The 14,251-nt window shown below is 43.4% G+C and overlaps 1 protein-coding gene and 1 pseudogene across 1 annotated transcript in view; both read right to left on the bottom strand.

Moving 5' to 3' along the window:
- Positions 1-4,681: 4,681 nt before the first annotated feature.
- On the bottom strand, positions 4,682-8,049 carry LOC147706731 (uncharacterized; annotated as a pseudogene).
- The window catches only part of LOC147706732 (zinc finger BED domain-containing protein 5-like), a 117,473-nt gene continuing 107,903 nt past the window's right edge, over positions 4,682-14,251 (bottom strand). Inside the window, exon 5 of the mRNA XM_086925879.1 lies at positions 4,682-7,159. The gene's annotated coding sequence lies outside the window, so the exon portion shown is untranslated. The remainder of the gene's footprint in view (positions 7,160-14,251) is intronic.

The following is a 14,251-nucleotide window of genomic DNA, read 5'->3' on the forward strand; positions in this document are numbered from 1 at the left end:
TCTCATTAGAAAACAGACTTATCATATGATGTGGGCTTGACCTATTGTAACCAATATTTAGAAGGTACTCAAAACAGTCACAAGACTGGTGCCCTATACTGTTTGATTGTTATTGCACCTCTCCCTCAACAAGGTAAAGCAGGGACTACATTTGCTGATGTGTTATTGCTATTGCTAAAATAGGCCATTACAATAATATCCCCTAGAGGCTGCGCATCAAATAGTGGGAGGCAGCATTCAGGAAGTTAGTCCTATTCCAAATTTCTCTAGGGCCTCAAAGGTCATAAACTTGTCCCCTGGGTATATCCACCTAAAACGAGACACCCAGCCCCACTCCATGCTGCTAGTGAGATGTTCTCTCATATATGGTAGAACAGCTGCAGTTACTCAATCAGCAGATATCGGACAAGTGGTGGACATTTTAGCATAGAGTTAACCACTATTTCCCAGGCAGTGCCACGCAATTGGTGTTCTCCTCTCAGCAGGCAGACTGGCAGGGATCGTTGTGGAACTGCTTCCTCCCGCCAAGCTACCATGCATCTGGCTTCCCAGTTTGGAATCCTACTTTCTCAACACTGGCATTGATACCTAGGAGCAAATATGTTTTTGTTGAACAGCCTCACTTTTGTATCGAGCAAGTTTGTCCAGCATTTGTATTGTCAATCCCCCAACAAAAAAAGTTCCTTAATGGATGGTGCTGAAAACCTTGAATTATATCCTTTTTAGGTCTCGCCTGTCGATGCGCATGCGCATCGAGCAAGGCGAGAGTATTGCGAGTTATCCACTCTTTATCTGCACTGCAAGGAATCGTGGCGATTCCTTGCAGTGCCCGTGACTTTTAAGGTCAATGCGCATGCGCATTAAGCTTATGCGCATGCGCATTGACCTTAAAAGTCACGGGCGCGTGCATGTCCGTCTTCCCGCCGTCTCGCATTTCCCCTGTCGCACTTCTCCTCCCCCCTCCCCTCTCTTCCCTCCAGCTTGTTTTTTTGTTTATTTGACCCGCTCCGCCCCCTCCCCTTCCCGCCGTGTCGCATTTCTCCTCCCCCCTCCCCTCTCTTCCCTCCGGCTTTTTTTTTGTTTATTTTACCCGCCGTGTCGCCGTGTCTCCGATCCTTTCGCTCTCCTCCCCCCTCCCCTCTCTTCCCTCCGGCTTCTTTTTTTTTGTTTATTTTACTCGCACCTCTCCCCTCTCCGCCCCCGTTCCGCCCCTCCTCTTCCCGCCGTGTCGCATTTCTCCTCCCCCCTCCCCTCTCTTCCCTCCGGCTTCTTTTTTGTGTTTATTTTTTTGGGTGAGGAGGCCTGGAGTACGCAGGAGTTTTGGCCACTGTCCCCTGCAGTCCAGCCAGCCCGATAGTTATCGTTTTCGACAAGGGGTCAGTCAGCGAGCGTTCCGGTCATTACTGGTTGCCGTGAGCCGTGTCAGGTAGGCGCTGGTTATTGCAACATCCATGTTATGTACACATGAGGGTAGGGCTCTGCAAGTTTTCAGGCATCCCTTCGCATATCCATGTTTATGTTTTTGTCTAAGTGAAACTTAAAAAACTTTCAGGCTCGTCCTCCTTTCCTAGGTTTCCTTTCTTATATACCCCTCTCACATCCCCCAACGGTCGCTCTTTCCTCTCCCAAGTATTTTTTACCTGCCCACTTTCGGTGTCCTCTGCCCCTCTCTTCCCCCTTCCGTATATTCCCTACGTTTATATAACACCTCTCTGCCTTGCCTGACGACTTCTCCCCACCCTCCTTCATGTCCCTCCGTCTCCTCCTCTCATCCACACTGTCTACTTCTGTCTTTATCCATCTGAAGATAATCTGCGCTCCGAGATCCCCCAAAACGCGAAGAGGCGAACTATGCATACGATTTTTTTAAAAACTAAATATTTCCCCCTTCTATTTGTCTACCTAGAATCTTTTACAATTTATTTTCCTCTTTGCTCCCACCGACCCTTTTTGCTTCATGTTAAATACTCCTGTCCCGTTTCCTCCTCCTTCTCAGTCTCCTGCTCGTTTTACATATTTCACAGTGTCACCGAGAACAGATGCTCTTTTCATCCGCTTATTGCTGAGTGGGTCACTGCCTGCCAACTATGTTTGCTCAATGGAAATACTCCTGGACGTTCCCTTCTCAAACATTTGTAACGTGTTTTTGGTCCTCGTGGTTCAGCTGAGGTGCTCGAGGATTACTGAGGATGTAGCTGTGATTAATAAAATAGGAATAGGGGTGCCAGGGCTCTGAAGAAAAGATTCCAAGTGGCCACCTCACTCTGTGCCATCACATTGTTTCCAGTCCTAGATTTTCATATGACGACCTAATGCCTTCTGGGTATTGTAGTTTTATTTTGCTAACTAATTGGACTAAAACATTTGATAGCTGTCATTTGTAAATCAAAAGTTCAAGAGTGGGAACGCTGTCTGTGGTGACAGGGAGGGAGATGGCAACCCTTAGCGTACTGCACATCAGCTATTTACTATTTACAGCTGTTGGCTGGAGACTGTCATGTCTGGGTTCATTATGATATTCCGAGCGTTAAAACATACACTGCCAAACGCGCCTTCACATCCTCACCCCCTCATCCTCACACACCCTCACTCACCCTCACCCTTACTCACCCCCTCACCCTCACTCACCCTCACCCTCACTCACCCTCACCCACACTCACCCTCACTCACCCTCACTCACCCTCAACCCCTAACCCTCACTCACCCTCACCCTCACTCACCCTCAATGCCTCACCCTCACTCACCCTCACCCACACTCACCCTCAACGCCTCACCCTCACTCACCCTCAACCCCTCACCCTCACTCACCCTCAACCCCTCACCCACCCTCACTCACCCTCACCCTCACTTACCCTCAACCCTTCACCCTCAACCCCTCACTCACCCTCACTCTCACTCACCCTCACTCACCCTCAACCCCTCAGCATCACCCTCACTCACCCTCACCCTCACTCACCCTCAACCCCTCACCTTCAACCCCTCACCCTCACTCCCCCTCAACACCTCACTCGCCCTCACCCTCACTCACCCTCAACACCTCAACCTCAACCCCTCACCCTCACTCACCCACCCTCACTCACCCTCACTCTCACTCACCCTCAACCCCTCACCCTCACCCACCCTCAACCCCTCACCCTAACTCACTCACCCTAACTCACACTCACCCTAACTCACACTCACCCTAACTCACACTCACCCTCACTCACCCTCACTCACCTTCACTCACCCTCAACCCCTCACTCACCCTCAACCCCTCACTCACCCTCACTCACCCTCACCCTCACTCACCCTCACCCTCACTCACCCTCAACCCCTCACCCTCACACAGTGCAATAGGTCTCGGAGCATTTGAGTTAGAGCTTTTACAATTGTTTATGGCTTTTTTTATTTGTAATTCTTTAGCATTGGCTACAGGAAACAAAAATGCTAAAGATTTACAAAAAAAACCCATAAACAATTCTAAAAGCACTAACTCTAATGCTGCGAGACCTATTGCATTTCCAATGCTTGTTTGAAATGTAAGCTAGTGGATATCTTTCCAAGCTTTAGTATATTGACAATTTTTTATAGTCCCGTTATTCGTCTTATTGTAATATTATGGGATACATATTACTCAGTAAAGATTAGAATAGTCGAGAAATGAATTAGCTAAGGGTTCTATCATAATGTGCCTCCTTCTGAGCAGCCTCGTATTTGAATGTAATACCACAATTTAGATAAATACTTAACCTAAACTGTGTGGGGATTCCCTGTTGAGGTATTTGTTCCGTTTGAGTTCCCCAGATTGAAATGACAGGAATAATCAGAGCTACCAGATGCAATTCATTCTCATTTTTTCAATCTGTCAGTGCAGGTTTTGCCACATTTTTACTGACTAAAAGGCATGTGACCAAACTGTGTCTATGGACACTTCACACAAAACAATCGAAAATAGGGCACAAATTCTAATTTTGCCTGTTGCCAGATTTCCTGCGATAGTCAATAAGAGGAGGAATATATCAAAGGTGTACTGGGCTAAGGTGAATGTCATTCACCAATACAGCAAGGGGGAAAGAAACACTTTTTTGAAGACTGGGTAATCTCTGGAGGCATTGTTAATCCGCCATGTAGGGAGAGATCCAGATCTTTGCTTTTCTATGCAAGTGCAGAGTTTAGCCACTGAAACAACATAGACTGCTATGCAGTATACTACTTATCAGTTTTCTATCAAACATCCACTCCATTTCTGCTTTAACTGTAACAAACTCTTGATTTTTCAGATACCCCATAGAAGTAAATGTTTGAACTTCCACCAGCACATAATGATCATTTATGCAGGGCTTAAATCATAGGTCACACCACCTACGAATAGATGTTAAAAAGGTTAGTGAAAGCTGAGGTCAGCGAGGAACCCTTGTTGTAGGGCCTGAACCTGACAGTTAAAACCGTGCGTTTGTCAGACAACATAAACATCAGGATTGTGCCAGACCGATTCTGTGCACACTCCCAGGATATGTTGGCCTAAAAGTCCTGTGAGCTCACAGTGCACCCATAAGTAGCCCTAACCCTAGAAAGGTAACAAATAGATTATGCAACCTCAGAACATGACAACCTCAACTCCCCAGGAATTGTGGTAACAGATCTAGACCATTTTCCCTCACTAATCGTGCATGCCCAGAGAGATAGACAAGAAATGCACAGAGGTGCTTCAATGTTTATTGAGCCAGTGTGATTCTTGCATAGAAGACATGCACTGCAATGATTAATAGACAATCAAACCAGCCAGGTTGACATTGTTTATCCTTGTGTGATAGCTGTGTTGTCTTACGGACGATCAACACTTGCACAATGTACGTTTATGCCTTTTACTAAATGTTCAAGGTGTCGTGATAGTGTGCCTACGAAACTGAAATGCAAGCAATGTGGTTTCAGGGAATCGAATCCTGCAGTCACGCAAGAAAATGCAAGTCAAAAGTCATCATGTAAGAAAAGACAACTTAAACGCGTGATTCAAAAGCAGCAGACACATTCAGTACATTTGATTTATTTTCCAACTCTGTTCTTTGACATTGCATGCCTTCTCATATTCAGTACAGTACACATATGGTCTTTTACCAGACTAGATTCTCTGGTATAGCATGAGCTCTCCTTCTTACCTGAAAACCTTCGCACATTACATCATCAATTTCTCTATATGGGTTCTCTTATGTCATATTAGCTCTCCTTTTGATATGAAAGGCTTGACACATTCATTACACTCATATATGCTTTTGCCAGTATGAATTTTGTAATGTCGTGTTAGTTCTCCATTAGTTATAAAATCCTTGTTGCATTCAGTACATTTATATGGCCTTTCACCAGTATGAGATCTATGATGCACCATTAGGTTTTCTTTTGTCATATAAGCTTTGCTGCATTCAGTACATTTATATTGTCTTTCACCAGTGTGGCTTTTCTGATGTAGCATTAGCCATTGTTTTGTCTTGAAAGCCTTGTCACATTCGGGACATGTATATTGTCTTTCACCAGTATGGGTTGTATGATGTTTTATTAGATGACCTTTTGTTACAAAAGCCTCGTCACATTCTGTACACTTATGTGGTTTTTCACCGGTGTGAGTTCTCTGGTGTAGCATTAGCACTTGTTTTAACTTGAAAGCCTTGTCGCATTCTGCACATTTATAGGGTCTTTCCTCAGAGTGAATGCTCCGATGTAGCATTAGAGCTTCTTTTGTTCTGAATGCTTTCTCACATTCAGGACATGTAAATGGTTTATCGCCAGAGTGGGTCCTCTGATGTACAATTAGATCTCTTTTTGTCCTAAAAGCCTTGTTACATTCTGTACATTTATGTGGTTTTTCAGCCGGGTGTATTCGCTGATGCACTAATAGACACTGCTTTGTTTTGAATTCCTTTGTGCATTCAATACATTTATATGGTCTTTTTTCAATGTGGATACTTTCGTGTAGCATTAGTTTTTTCTTTGTCTTAAAAGCCTTGTTACATTGTGTGCATGCATGTCGTTTTTCACCAGTGTGAGTCCTATGATGTGCGGTTAATGTTGCTTTTTGTGTGAAAGCCTTGCCACATTCAATACATTTATACGGTCTTTCCCCAGAGTGGATTCTCTGATGGCGTATTAGATGTTCTTTTGCTTTAAAGGCCTTGTCACATGCAGTGCATTTATATGGTTGTTCAATACTGTGGGTTCTCTGATGTACCATTATCCGTTCCTTTGTCCTAAAAGTCTTTTCACATTCTGTACATTTGTATGGCCTTTCTTCAGAGTGCGTGCTCCAATGTCTTGTTAGTACTGCTTTGATTTGAAAGCCCTTTCACATTCTATACATATAAATGATCTTTCACCAGTATGGGTTATCTGATGTTGTATTATCTGTCCTTTTGTTTTGAAAGTCTTATTGCATTCACTACATTTATATGGTCGTTCCCCAGTATGGGTTACCTGATGCTCTATTAAACACATCTTTGTTATAAACGTCTTATCACATTCAGTGTATCCATAATGTGCACCCACCTATGTTCAAATAGATACTTTAAATTAATCGAAGTTTGAACAATAATACTATTTGCATGGTTTCTGCTGTGTGTTCTTTTGATCACTCAGTGCAAATCCCAATGAATAAATGTTTTAACAGACTGCATGTTAAAGCTGCCTCATCAAGGGTTCAAATCCCTATGCTGAGTTTTGTTGTATTGTTAACAGCGTCTTTACACTGAAAGACTTTATAAAGGCTGATGCTGTACTCACAACTGGATTCTCGTATGTATCAACAGCATGGGCCTCTTATGTAACACTTCCATTGATTCAGTTTCCTTAAGAGGTAAACCGTTAGCCCATTAAGTATATCTATATTGCCCTTTAGTATAAGGTAATGGTGTACACATTATGAGATTCGTTACATTATAACATTTTCATATCCGAAACACTGATTCACCTTCTTTCATAGGTGAACATATCAAGGTTGACTTTTTCCTGGTATTCATTCCATCAAGCTGCAATTGGATTCTGTAGTACGCAAGTGCTTATTTCTAGATTTATTTATTTTTTTGCAAAGAAGTTAGCTGACATGGGAAGATGATGCTCTGGACAGCTGGTTTTTAATGTCAAATCGATTTTCAAAAAACAAACACATCTTTTTTACTTCCTGTATGTTCAGCACCTGTTAGATGGAAAAAAAAAAGTACCCAAAATTAGAATTTTATTAGCATCAACTTAATGAAACAATTATACTATAGGTAAAGCACAAATAGTAATAGACAGTGAGTGCTGAGCTAAACCAAACCTTGAAAACATTTTAACTGTACCAGGAATAGAAGTCTCCTTTACACTGCCGCCAGAACCTGCGACCTTTTGCTGCTGCTTGCACCCTCCCGGGCCGGTCTTGCTGGGAAACCTACCTACCTGCCTGACATCGGAGGTGCACGAGGACACTTTGCCCAATCTACTCGCTCCCTGCACTAGGGCGGTCTCCCCCCGCCGCCGCAAGCCTCCTGACATCTGGAGCGCCGCTGTGGGGGGGTCGGGACTACAGGTCCCAGCAGCCCTAGCGGCAGGAAGCCGCCGACGCCCTGTCCACGCCCAGAGGCGTTTTAAAATCAGCCGGGACCCTTGACAAAGCGGGTCTCCTTTACACTGCCGCCAGAACCTGCGACCTTTTGCTGCTGCTTGCACCCTCGAAAGGCCGGTCTTGCTGGGAAATCTACCTGCCTGACATCGGAGGTGCACGGGGACACTTTGCCCAATCTCCTCGCTCCCTGCACTAGGGACGGTCTCCCCCCGCCGCCACAAGCCTCCTGACATCTGGCGCAGCCGCTGTGTGGTGGTGGTGGTGACCACTACAGGTCCCAGCAGCCCTAGCGGCAGGAAGCCACCGACGCCCTGTCCACGCCCGGAGGCGTTTTAAAATCAGCCGGGACCCTCGTGACGCGGGACGCGGGCAGGACGCCGGGATGTTTACGGTCATCCTGGGCCACCCCTCTTTATTACCTTCATTAGGACCTTTGAAGTAAGACTCTTATAGCGAGAGACCTTCTTTTGCACTATCACCATTGTTGTTTTATCTACAGCTTAAGAAAAGTTGAGAATGTCTTTCGCTTCCAGTGTAGGAAGAAAATCATTGGTTGGTCCCTCACTGATAGGGCCTCTGGATGCCTTTATTACCAGGGCAACTTCTACCATAGAAAAGGAAATCGAATTGACGGAGCGGCGTATATCAGCTGAATGGTTGACTAAACGCTCTTCATTAGGGGCTATACAGTTATCTCAGACCCCAACACAGGTGGATAGGAGAACAGGGCACATTGAAGAAATTGGAATACCACCACAGCTGCAAGACTTACCAGTCTGGTTAATTAGCCAGGAGCGCTCCCAGCATATTGATATTAGCCTTGATAACACTAGGGATGTAGACATACAACCAGCCCAAGTAGAACCACCACAAATAACAACAGGTAATCATCCCAACAACAGGACTACTATTACAAACACGTTAGGGCTGAACACTGCTACAAAAAGAAAAAGGGGACGAAACAAGCAAAAGGGGAATCGAGCCAAGACACAGAAGACTATCACAAGTCCGGCGAAATCCGATAGCGCCAATACAGCTAACGTTGACCAACACCAATTGAGAATAACATCACAACATATCCAACTAAGTGATATAAAGAAAATAGTTAGATCCCTAGTGTTACCAGTAATTGAAAGACTTAAGCGGATAGGAGAACAGCTGAGTACTCTCACAGTCATGGGGAACTCTCACTCTAAGCTAATCAAAGAGCTGGTGACTAAGGTAGACCCTCCCATTGTTCCTAACCTAGCAGTCAAAATTATAAAACCAGCAATAATTAATAATCTGTCTGAGGGGGACAAAACGCATAAGACAGGATGCACAGATTCAATTGATATACAGCCTAGAGAAATAGCCCAAGGAAAACCTATGGAAATGCCTATTTCTGTTAATAGTAGAACAGGACAAAAAGTTAGGAATGGCCAACCAGAGCCCGCTAATAAGGTTAATACTTCTCGCCCTGATACACAATTGACAACGGGTCGTCATCGGCAAGTAGATCTGCCACCAGAGGCTGAACCCTATGTCATCGTGTTAACAGGGGTCCAGGAACTACCTGAAGGGAGGTTTGAAAGCCATCAGACACTGAAGAATAAGATTACCCATTGGTTAGGAGAGAATAGACCACTGCCCGCCAACCTAAATGGAGAAATCTTGCATGTCACGGTTGGAATGGCTGGGAAGAAGACCTAAAACGGTCCCAGGAGATGTAGTCATAAACTTTAGGGACCATAGGGCAGTGACTTTTATAAAAGATTGGTATTCAGGAGGGTATGAGGGAAGCATAGCTGTTAGAGAACTAAGCTATTTCTATCCGAGAGCCTTAGTAGGAAACCCGCCAAGGAGAGATACTCGACTGAGCAGATCAGGGATGTTCCCTGCTTTTAACTTGACAATCATGAATCGATTTACCCCACTTATCAGAATGGAGGGGGTCGATTGACTTCCACATGTCAGAGAGGTTAACCAGAACACTGTTTATGATACTCCTAGGACTATACAAGAGGGATTAAGTAAGGATGAGGAAGCTCAGATAGTAACACATGGGGTAGGAGACACTTCAGGAGCCTCCCGACCGGTTTCCGTTGGGAATTTATTTTGATCACAAAGAGGTACTAAGGGCCATCAATGATAGTGCATCAGGGAAGGCACCTGGACCTGATGGTGTTCCCATCGATATTTATAAAAGCGAGATAAATCTGTGGTCACCCCTTTTAACTAACGTTTTAAATAGTATTAATGCTGTAGGTTTTATTTCTACATGGCCAGAGGCAATAGTGGTGCCAATTTTTAAAAAGGGAAATAGGAATGATCCTGCCTGCTACCGCCCAAGATCACTTTTAGGCGCCTTGATGAAGGTAGCAGGCAGGATCATATTAAATAGGATTAAGGGCTGGGCTGAGGATAACAATGTTATAACCTCTCAAGTATTGTTTCCGTCCATGAAAGGGCACAATAGAGCAGAGCCTTAACTTGTCACTCTTAATTGCCAAGTACACACAGGCAAAGAATGAAAGTCTACATGTAACATTCGTAGACCTGAACTCTGCTTTCGATTGTGTCGACCACATCATGCTATGGTATATACTTCAGAGTATAGGAATAGATAATCAGATTATACAGTTTATCAAGGAGCTGTACCGAAATGCAGGGGCGAGAGTCAGGTATGGGAGAGATGGGGCAGGTTCAGATAGGTTCAGTTTTAACAGGGGAGTTAGACAAGGGTGTATCCTTGCAACCTTTCTTTTTATATTATATATAAATAGTGTGGTGGAGCATTTGAGAAATGTTCAGTATGATTACCCAGTAGTGGGGGGGTCTGCCACCCCAATCCTCTTCTATGCAGATGATGCTGCAATATTATCTTGCACTTCTATCGGCATGCAGAGGTCCCTGGTGGAATTCTCAGAATACATGAATACACGTGGACTTACCATCAATTTTTATTTGTTTATTTATTTATTGCATTTGTATGGCGCAACAGCTACCCTGAGGGTTTCCCGGCGCCTTGGATCAGTGTTACTCTTGGAATAGGGGGGAGAAGCTCTATTGATTGAACAACCATGATTTAATTCCCTTCCGGAACCGAAGGTAGCATGGTTCCAGGCGTAAAAAGAGCAGAAGTGAGTTCCACAGTGCAAGGGCCAGATGGGCAAATGAGCGGCCGCCCATCCGAGCCCGGTTGACCCTGGGAACTGTACATTTTGCCAGATTCATGGAGCACAGATTACGGGAGGGTAAGTATTTCTGGGCAATCTTGCATAGATATACAGGTGCTTCTCCTGAACTAATCTTAAACATGTAGCATAGTGCCTTAAATTTAACTCTGCTGGCGATCTTCAACCAGTGTAGTTTCTTAAGGTGATCTGTCATACTCGTGCGGCCTGGGAGATTAAGGAGCAGTCTTGCCGCAGAGTTCTGGACCACTTGAAGTCGGTTCAGGATACTTTTTGTGACTCCTAGGTAAAGAACATTACCATAGTCTAATCTCGAGCTGACTAGTGCCTGTAATACTGTTCTCTGTGCGTCGTCTGGTAGTTGCCATAAAATTTTCCTCAGCCATTTGAGTATCAAAAAGCAGGTTGAGGCTCTTTTGGCTATATGTGCACACATGGACAGCTTATCGTCTATTATTACCCCTAGGTTGCGAGCAGATTGTACCGCAACCGGGGTTGCTCCCATTTCTGCTGGCCAGTGAGTCGGGCCCCAGAGATTTTTCTGGTTACCAAAGACGATCAGCTCAGTTTTTTCCCCATTCAGTTTTAGTTTCTTGGAGTGAAGCCAGTCTCAAAGACATATTCCATGAGATGTGGTGCCTCCCGGAAATCCTGTAAGGCAATTTTTCTGAATCAGAGAAAGATAGAAAAGACAACCAACTTCTGTTATCTGGGAGTAAATTTTGATAACAAGGGAAACTGGGTAAAGGCGGCCCATGCAAGAAATCTGGCATTTAGTAGAGCCAGTGGAGCACTAAAAAAAATTTCAAGGAAATAATGGGGGCCGCCCGGTAAAGGAACCTATTCAATTATATATGGCAAAATGCATCTCCACCGGCACCTATGGTGCAGGGATTTGGGGTTTTATTAAAACTGACCAACTACAATTGACTGAAAACAACTTCATACGCTATCTCCTCGCTACACCCAAATCCCTGTCTATCATTTTCAGCCACAGAGAATTGGGGATCCCCTATATAGAGGACACGATTAAATCAAGCCTCCTTCGTCTATGGCACAAGATTTGGACAACCCCGGACACACTACTTAATAGGGAGGGGATTTTAGATTGTCTGAAGCTAGATGGAGCACAAAACATTAATTGGCTACGTCACGTTAGAAAGATGGCCATCGATATTGGTCACGAAGAATATTTTGAAAATCCCTTATGTCTGGAATTCATCTCAAAGCGCACTCTTAAGAAGACTATACTAGAATATTTGGACAATAAAAGGTGGATGGTTGAAAAAGAGAAATTCACTTATAGGACAAACGAGGCGCTTCTTTTGAATAGTGGAATAAAATCATACTTAATATTTGAGTGTAGTCCCTTTGCTAGACTGTTATTGGCTAGATTTCGTGCTGACATTTTTTCGTATGATAACGTTCCCTAACTGCAACAATTGGTCCAAACAGCTGGTAAAATGTCCCTGCGACGGGTCTTCGGACCAATCAAATATCCACTCTATACTTTTTTGTAGATTTTACTTGGCACCAAGGAAACCGTTTTTAAAGCCAATTTTTATTAAATGGGGTATCAGGGAGTGTACAGCTGCCTACTGCAAGTTGAAACTCCTGGAGACTGTTTTTGAGATTAAAGCAGTGGCATCATATTTGAAGACCCTGATAGCCTTGAGAAAGACCATGTAAATTGTAATATATATTTTAACTTACTATCTTTTGTCCTGAAGTACCGCAATTTGCACAAAACTTTAAACCACTGTGGTAATGAGTTTTCTTTAAAAAAAAAATGTTAATCTTTTTTTATATGATATCAAATGTACTGTTATGCAATCTGTGCTTTTATGATTTTGTCCAAAATCGAATAAAGCTATTTAAAAATAAAAAAATAGTAAAATGATGTACTTCTGCATCCTCTTTGTTGGTTTCTTTTTCAGATAACATGCACTAATAAACTTTGATAGATCAGGAATTCAAACATAGTTCAACATGCCCGGGTCTTTTCATACAGAAAAAAACAGTGGTTCCTGTGGAATGATATACTATGAGGTTATGATACATAAGCACAATCGTAATATAGATGGTTAGATAATGGCAGAGCGCGAAGGAACCACTAACACACCGATTCCAGTGTAGTATATTTGTTAAACAAATTTACGAGTAAACATTATACATCAAAACAACATTTGTGCATAGTGTTTCAAGTGACAAAGGGAACCTAAACCTAAGTGACAATGCTACCAGCAGATATGGGGGTGGTAGAAAACTCTAGGCTACTAGACATAGGGCCAACTGAGGAGACTACCCACATTCAAGCCACTCTTGACAACTTAGTTGGTACATCACAAGGCTTACTGTCATCAGACATGTACCCACAGGAGTACAGTATGGCCCATCTTGAAATAAACGATATGCCAAACCCCTATTTAACTTTCTCCGTTCTATATTGGAATGTAGCAGGTCTCCGCACGAAAACTAATCTCCTGACATGGTTAGCTACAGTTAGAGCACATCAGATTTTATGCTTACAGGAGACATGGTCCACTGTGCCTATACATTTAATAGGCTTTAAAACCTATTTTGTTCCTGCTAGTCCCAGTACATCAGGCAGACCCAAGGGTGGACTTGCACTTTATGTAGCAAATAATCTCCCATCGATGGAAGCAAATATCTTGAAGTGTAACGAGAACTATCACATTTTAAGGGTTACATTTAAAAAATGTGTGACGTTCTTTCTTGTTAATTTCTACAACAATCTTTCTCAGGCAGACTGTGTAGAGACTCCAACTGAAATAACATCTTTCCTGAACGAACAACGGATTAAGCTAATTACCAAAGCATCTTACTTGATATGGGGAGGGGATTTTAACATGTCATTATGTACCAATTGTAAGAACGGTAATTGTGGTCTTATGGATGTAAATGGTTCTCCACTAGCACACTATCACCACACAAAGGAAGGTAACTGTTTGAATGAGTGTTTATTCTCTTTAGAAATGGACTTTGCAAATGACCTAGTCGAACCCCCTGTTGATTTTATGCCAACGTTTCACAGGAGGGGTCTGTCAAGCGTAATTGACTACATACTTTGTTCTCAAAACATAAAGGGCCATCTGACTAATTTTACCACAGGTTCTGATACCAGCAGCGACCACTTTCCTAACAGTGTTTCACTAATACTCAGAAATGTTCTCTTTGAACCTGACAGGCTGAGTCTATTGAACCAACAATCATTGTCCATGGACAAAGTTAATGGGTTTTCAGTAAAATGGGCTAAAATCGACCCTGCAGCGATTTCTAGTAAAGTTGTAAGCAGAGCCATTCCTTGGTTGAACACCTGTCTAGCACTAGACTCTTCTCCAAAGTGGATTGGGAAATTGTCAGAATAATACGGGAAGAGCTGACTAGCAATCAAAAGTCCAAGAAACCAAAAACGAAAGGCTGGTTTAATTCAGATTGTCGTAAAGCCCTGAGCAACTTAAAAGCAGCCCTGCAAAAACCTGTTAGA

This window comes from Lissotriton vulgaris, chromosome 6, assembly GCF_964263255.1.
Source record: "Lissotriton vulgaris chromosome 6, aLisVul1.2, whole genome shotgun sequence".
NCBI classification, from domain to species: domain Eukaryota; kingdom Metazoa; phylum Chordata; class Amphibia; order Caudata; family Salamandridae; genus Lissotriton; species Lissotriton vulgaris.